The sequence below is a fragment of the Octodon degus genome, unplaced genomic scaffold (genome assembly GCF_000260255.1).
Source record: "Octodon degus isolate 3935 unplaced genomic scaffold, OctDeg1.0 scaffold00041, whole genome shotgun sequence".
Classification (NCBI taxonomy): Eukaryota; Metazoa; Chordata; class Mammalia; order Rodentia; family Octodontidae; genus Octodon; species Octodon degus.
The window spans coordinates 9,916,157-9,924,098 of record NW_004524617.1 but is presented as its reverse complement, the minus strand read 5'-3'; positions in this window follow the sequence as shown (position 1 = coordinate 9,924,098).

Below are 7,942 nucleotides of genomic sequence, written 5' to 3'. Positions count from 1 at the left end.
TCTTCCTAAGTTTCTGTCTCTATGTTGGAGTTTTTCAAAACCTCACTATTAATATTGGGAGTGGTAATTCTTATGGATGCAGCTTATCTAGCCTCTGCCTATTCACAGAGTGACGATAGTACTTCTCCTGAAGTTATGGCAACCAAAACTGCCTACAGACACTGCTACATGTCCCTTAGAGGGTGTCGAGTGAGCACACTAAGAAACACCATTCATAGTTCAAAAAGAACACTCTTTTTACAAAGCCCAGAAAATGAACAAACCAATTATAGAACATTCAAACAATTTCTCAGCACCATCAGTCTGGGTTCCTCTGTTATCTGTGTCAGCAGAGAATCTGCCTAGACCTGCCTATTGAAAGTGGGAAATACAAATATTTTAAAGAATTTAAAAATCTTTTCTACGGCCAGCCAGATAGTTCAGCAGATTAAAGCACCTGTTCAGACAGACAGAGGGACTGGGGTTCGATCCCTGGCTTGCCATGCCAGCCCCGCTCCCGGGATGCACTGAGATGAGCGTGGTGGTGCGCACCTGAAATCGCAGTGCTTGGGAGGTTGAAAACAGAGAATCACTATGAGTATGATCTGTGAGTGAAACCCTGTAGACCCTGTATTAAATACATAAAAAATAAAATAAAACAAAAATCTTTGCTGTGAAAATTGTCAAAATATCATAAGTTATATGTACACTGTGTTCCCCAATTGGACCACTTTGCAGACTCTTAAGAATGTTTGTTTCATCAATTTTAGAGAGAAAAAATATCTCATGCATGCTACATGGGTGAACTTGGTGGGGATTATGCTAAATGAAACAAGCCAGTAACAAAAAGGGACACTGTATGATTCCAAGCATAACTTATTCAAAATCAGACACTGTTGGCACCAGGGAATATCTGGAGAAGAGAATGAGAAGTTTTGAGTAATAGTTTTGGAGTAACAGGTTTTCAAAATAAAAGCAGGTATGATTGGTCACATGAAAATTCAAACGAAAAATAACACTACTGAATGGTAAAATTAGAAATGATTAAATTGGCAAATGTTATGGTATGTATTTTAACACAATAAATATAAAATGCAATAATAAGAAAATGAATTATATATCTAAATACAAGTCAATCTACAGAACATCTTAAGGAGAATGTAGAAATAAGGTTCTATGAAATTAAGATGGAATATGAAGGAATCCCTCCAGACCTAGCCCAAGCCAAGTGTGTGAGTGAAACCTTCAGACATGCTCTCTGGACCCCTCTGAAACCCTCCAGAATCATCCCAGGCCATGTGTGTGAGTTAGAGCTTCCTTTGCGCACTCAGAAACACTCCAGACACAGCCCAAGCCCAGGCTCGGCCTGTGTGTCAGAGAGCTTTCATGCTGCCCTTTTCCTACTGGATCCTTCTGACCCAGCCCAGGCCCACTTATGAGGGAGTCCTTCTATCTTGCACTCTCGACCGCTCCAGACTCAGCCAAGGCCTGACATACAGGCTTGGTGTGAAAATCTGTAGGTGAAGACGCTGCAGAGAGGCTAGGACCAGAACCACTCACCTAATCCACAGGCAAATGTCTTGCTAGAGGGGCACAACATGTTCATTTTCCAGGGCTGTAGAAGGAAGAAGTTGAGCACAGCAGCCAGAACCAAGCCAGGCACAAATGAATGAATTCAAACTTCGTAGATCTGTACCCAGTAACCTAAGAAACTCTGCCAGATCTAGATATATAAAAGTATCATTCTTCTTTCTTTCTTGACAGAGAGGGGTCAAAAGGTAACCAGGGTGAAGTAGTCTGCCTGGAAAGCACCAGGTACATCAGTAGGTAATCAGACAAAACTTAGTGGAATGAAATTAAATACAAATTCTGAATTTAATATCCACTTAGCTGTATAAACATAATGATTGTTCTTACTGTCTAAAATACAAAGCCATTAGTTACAAAAGTTTGTCAACCACTAAATATCAATACCCATTATTAGTGTTCCTTAATGTATTTCTGAAAATACAAAACTATAACTGCCTTAATCATATACTCTCTGTTGGTTAAGAATCTCAGTAGGTGCTAAGTTTATACCTGCAACAAAGCTCTACACCAAAGGTCAGAGGACAGTGCTACACAAAATGACAAAGGGAAGTAGGAAAATGCAACCTCAGTCCATAAGCCCACTCAGAACAAGTATAGAAGACACTAGAACAGAAGAAATTGGGAATCATACAGTTTAAAAGTCTGAATTAATACCTTCTAGGTTCAAGGAAAAACTGCAGAAAGGTATAGAATAACTCAGATCACAAATAAACTCTGAAATAAAAAAGAAATCTCTGAATTAATAGCATCTGAAGTAAAGAATCAAGTGCAGAAACATATACAGGAAATCAGATCAGAAATAATCTCCAAAGTAAAAAAAGAAAGGATAACTATAATGAAAGAATTAACTACTGCTTCTCAAGAAGACACTGATAAAAAATAGAGGAGACAGGAAAAACAATGGAATCTTTCAATGAGTAATACAGGAAAAAATAGATCATATGAAGCAGAGTCCAAGAGTTATAGAGGAACTTAAAATCCCAATCACAAGATTGCAAAACCTTTTGAGTGAAAGTGAAGATAGAGTTTCAGATCTTGAAGATACCATTGCAGCCAGTGAAAAGGTAAAAAACGATCTCTTAAAAATGCAGGAAAAATAATCCATCATCTGCAAGATGATGCAGATATGAACAAAGTGAGACTAATAGGCATCAGTGAGGAAGAAGGAGTCAATACAAAAGATATGAAAAGAATGTGAACAGAAGTCATAGCAGGAAACTTCCCAAATACAGGGAAAATATCTGACATTCAGGGAACTGAAACATACAGAAGACCAAAGAATATCAAACCAATTAAAAACACACACTCCAGGACATATAATAGTCAAGATCCCAGAAATCCAGTACAAGAACAATATACTGAAAGCTGCTAGAGAATAGAAACAGATCACATTTAAAGGAAAACCCATCAGAATAATGGCTGAATTCTCTTCACAAATCATGAAGGCAAGAAGAGTATGGTGCAGAGTACCTCAATTCGTCTATGTAAACAAATTCTAGCGCAGACTACTATACCCTGCAAAATTCTCTTTCAAGTTTGATGGAGAAGTGAAATATTTCCATGACAAAGAACAACTAAAGAATTTCATGATGACAAAGCAAACACTACACAGACTACTAAAAGATGTTCTAGAGAGGGAGCAAAATGATCAGGACTTCATGAACGAGAACAGAGGGAACATACCAAACATGCAAAACAATTAAACACAAAAGAAAAAAGAGGAAACAACAGCAGGTAAATAACATGTCAGTTATAGGTCAATCCATCTCAATTATAAGCATTAATGTAAATGGACTCAATTCACCAATTAAAAGAAATAGACTAGCGCAGTACTTTAGGAAACAAAATTCAATAATATGATCTATTCAAGAAACAGACTTAACTCATAAACAAATTGATAGGCTGAAATTCAAAGGATGGAAAACAATACTATATGTCCCAGAACCTCAGAAAAAGCAGGGGTAGCAATCCTATTCTCAGACAGTCCGAACCTAAAATGAAGAATAATCAAAAGAAATAAAGAAGGCCACGATATACTGGTTAGGTAAAAATTCCAGAAGAAGAGCTAAAACTCATAAATATGCACATACCAAACATGGAAGCCCCACTCTATATAAGACAAAACCTAATGGACATGAAAAATATAATATCCAATACCATAATCTTAATAAGAGAACTTAGCACCCTTTTCTTCCAAAAAGATAAGCCAGGCAAACAGAAACTTAGCAATGGACTAGAACTGAATCAGAGCTTGAAACAAATGGACTTACTGAATGTACACAGAGTGTTCCATCGAATGACAGCTGAATATTCATTTTTCACAGCTGCATATAGGTCATTTCTAAAATAGACCACAGACTAGTCCATAAGTCAAGCTGAAGTACATGCAAAACTGAAATTATCCCATGCATATTATCTGACCATAGTGCAATGAAACCGGAAATAAATGACAAAATAAACAAGAAAAACTCCATAAATATGTGGAAATTACACAACACCCTCAGCAACCAATGGGTCACAAATAAATTAAAGAAGAAATTGAACAATATCTCAAATTCAATGAAAATTCAAGCACAACTTATTAGACAAAACCACTCTATATATGGGATACGATGAAAGCAGTTCTCAGAGGAAAATGCATAGCTGTGAACTCACACATTAGGAAAATAGAACGGGAACAAATAACCACCTTAATGATGCACCTCCAACATCTAGAAAAGGAAAACCAAAACAAACCCAGAGCCCAAAGACGGGAAGAAATCATAAAGCTTAGAGCAGAAATTAATTCAATTGAGATGAAGAAAACAGTTCAATGAATTAACGAATCAAAAAGCTTGTTCTTTGAAAGATCAAATAAAATTGATAAGCCACTAGCTAACCTCATCAAAATGTGGGAAGAAAAAGTTCAAATGCAAGAAATAAGGAGTGAAAAGTGTGTAACTATCACAGACTCAGTGGGATATTCAGAAGATTGTCAATAGCTACTTTGAGAACCTTTATTCTCACACAATAGAAGACATATAAGAAATGGAAAGATTCCTGGAAAGGTACAAATTACCAAAATTAATGAAGAAGATATAACAACTCTCAATAACCCAATAACAACCAATGAAATACAAAATGTAATAAAAAACCTACCGACAAAGAAATTTCCTGGTCCTGATGGATTCACAGCTGAATTCTACATGAAATTTACAGATGATATAATCCCTATATTCCTCAAACTCTTCCATGCAATTGTAAAGCAAGCAATCCTCCCAAAATTGTTCCTCTAGGCAAGTATTATACTCATACCAAAACCAGGGAAAGACACAACCAGAACAGAGAACTACAGGCCAATCTATGTCATGAAGATACATGCAAAAATCCTCAATAAAATCCTTGGAAATAGAAGACAGCAAATCATCAAGAAGATCATACACCGTGACCAGGTAGGATTCGTCCCAGGGATGCAAGAAAGTTTCAATATATGCAAATCTTTAAAAGTAATACACTATATCAATAGAGCCAAATTAAAAAAAAAACACATGATCATCTCAATTGATGCAGAAAAGGCTTTTAACAAAATCCAAAACTCTTCACCTTAAAAGTCCTAAAAAATTGGAATAGATGACCTCTAATTCAATCTGATAAAAGCCATCTATGACAACCAAATGGCTAACATAATTCTAAGAGGGGAAAACCTGAAATATTTTACTCTAAGATCTGGTACAAGACAATGATTTCAGCTATCACCACTCTTATTCAATATAGTTCTGAAATTATTAGCTAGAGCCATTAGACAAGACAGATAGGAAAGGAGCAAGAATAGGTAAAGAAGAAGATAAAATATCATTGTTTGTAGATGACAAGATACTTTACTTGGCAGATCCAAAAATCTCCACCAAGAAGCTACTAGAATTGATACACAAATTCAGTAACATAGCTGGTTACAAAGTCAATACCCAAGAGTAAATAGAGTACCACTACAGAGATAACAAACACACTGAGAGGGAATTTGGAGAAACAATAACTTTTACAATATCATCCCAAAAAATGACATAGCTAGGAATTAACTACGTAAAGAAGTCCAAGATCTATTCAATGAAAATTGCAGTACTCTGATAAAAGAGATCATAGAGGATTTCAGAAAATGGAAAGATATTCCCTGCTCCTGGATAGGATGAAACAACATTTTGAAGATAACCATACCTCCAAAATTGTTGCATAGATTTAATGCAATCTCTATCAAATTACCAACAGCATACCTCACAGACCTGCAGAAATCATTCCTAAAATACATTTGGAACCAGAAAATATCTAGAATAGCAGAGGAACTGCTGGATAAGAAAAACAAGGCAGGAGGCAGTATTACTCCTGACTTGAAATTAGACTACAAAACTACTGTGATAAAATCAGCATGATATTTGCAAAAATACAGTCGTGAGTATCAATGGAATGGATTAGAAGATGCAGAAGTCATTTCAATCACACTCAAAAACCTTATCTTCGACAAAGAGGTCAAAACTGGTTACTGGAAGAAAGAGAGCCTCTTTAACAAATGGTACTGGAAAAACTGTCTTTCTACCTGCCAAAAACTAAAACTTGACCCAGGTCTACCACCATGCACTAAACTAAAGTCAAAATGGATTAAAGAATTAAACATTAAAAAAAACACTTAATCTTCTGGAAAAGAAATTATGAGGCACTCTTGAAGATATAGGGGTAGGCAAAGAGTTCATGAACAAAAACCAAATCAGACTTTAATACTTGAAAGAATTAGCAACTGGGGCCTCCTCTTATTGATAAGTTTTTGCGCATTAAAAGAAAATACCAACAAAGTCAAACAAAAACACACAAATTTGGAAAAAGTCTTAACTATTAAGCACTCAGGAAAAGGTCTTCTCTCAAGAATTTACAAAGAACTAAAAAACATTACGGCCACACAATTTAAAATCCAATCCAGAAATGGGCATCTGAGATGAACACACACTTCTCATAAGAGAAATTATAGAAGTGAATAAATATATGAAAAAGACTCCACATCACTAGCTTTCTGTGAAATGCAAATTAAAACAACACTGTGATACCACCTCACCCAAAAGAGAATCGCTATCCTAGGGAAATCACCCAACAACAAATGTTGGAGAGGCTGTGGCGAAAAAGGAACCCTTCTTCACTGCTGGTGGGAATGCAGACTTTACAGCCATTATGGAAATCAGTGTGGAGCCTCCTTAAAAAATTAGGACTCCTCAGCCGGGGAGATGGCTCAGTGGAATAAGAACTTCTGTGGCAAGTGGAAGGGCCTGTTTCTGAAAGAAAAAAAACTAGGACTGGAAATCCCATCCAATCCAGCTATACCCCTACTGGGTATTTTCCCAGAGGAACTAAAAGCATCAAACCATAGTGATATATGTGCACCTATGTTTATAATGGCATAATTTGTGATAGACAACCTTGGGAAAAAATGCCTGTCACCTGAGGAATGGATGAAAAAGATGTGGTATTTTTTATATAAAAGAGTATTACTCAGCTATAAAGAATGATAAACTCACCACCTTTATATTTAAGTGGATACCAGTTGCACATATACTCATAAGTAAAATAAACCAGACTTACATGTGTAAATATCATATAGTATCCCTAGTGTGAGAATTCAAAAGGAGTACTAGAAATAGAAAGGTATAACACAATTAAAAGGAACGTGAGAACTTAAGGAGTAAACAACGAAGAGAGGGCTTGGATAAAAGCTAGGAGCCATGACAGATGCCAAACCATACTTTTATATGCACAAGATGGCTAAGGCAATGATCCTGAGAATCTTCACCAGGTTTTTGAAACTAGCAGTTAATTGGTAGGAAGCTCATCCTGACTAACTACATATGTTGATACTTCTGAATTAAGCTACTGCTCTAAAGATACCAATGTGTAATAGCAGGGCCATGCTTGGAATGCGTGTCATTCTGGTCTCCTAAATACGTTCTGCTTCTCATGTCATAGAAATTACTGCTATCCTGTCTCTCAAGTAAATATTTTTTAGATAGAGAAATGTAATAAATGAAAACAAGAGATAGCAAAAATAATGTCATAGGACTGTCCTGCTATATTATGGTTAAATTTCTTAATTTCCATGTAAAAATATGTAATTTATTTTTATTTTTTAAATTTTAAATTTTAATTTTTTTTCATATTCTGTGGGGATTTAAAGTTTAACATATCAAAACTTGATGGAAAATACCTCTTCCATATTACGTCTAAGATGGTTGATATTCAGACAGATAATGAGCTTAAGCTCAATTGCCTATGTTATAGGGCATAATATTATTAAGCATCTTTTCTGGAGGGTTAACAACTTAAGTTTGCGACCCAAAATTAGATAAAAAGAAGTGATGAA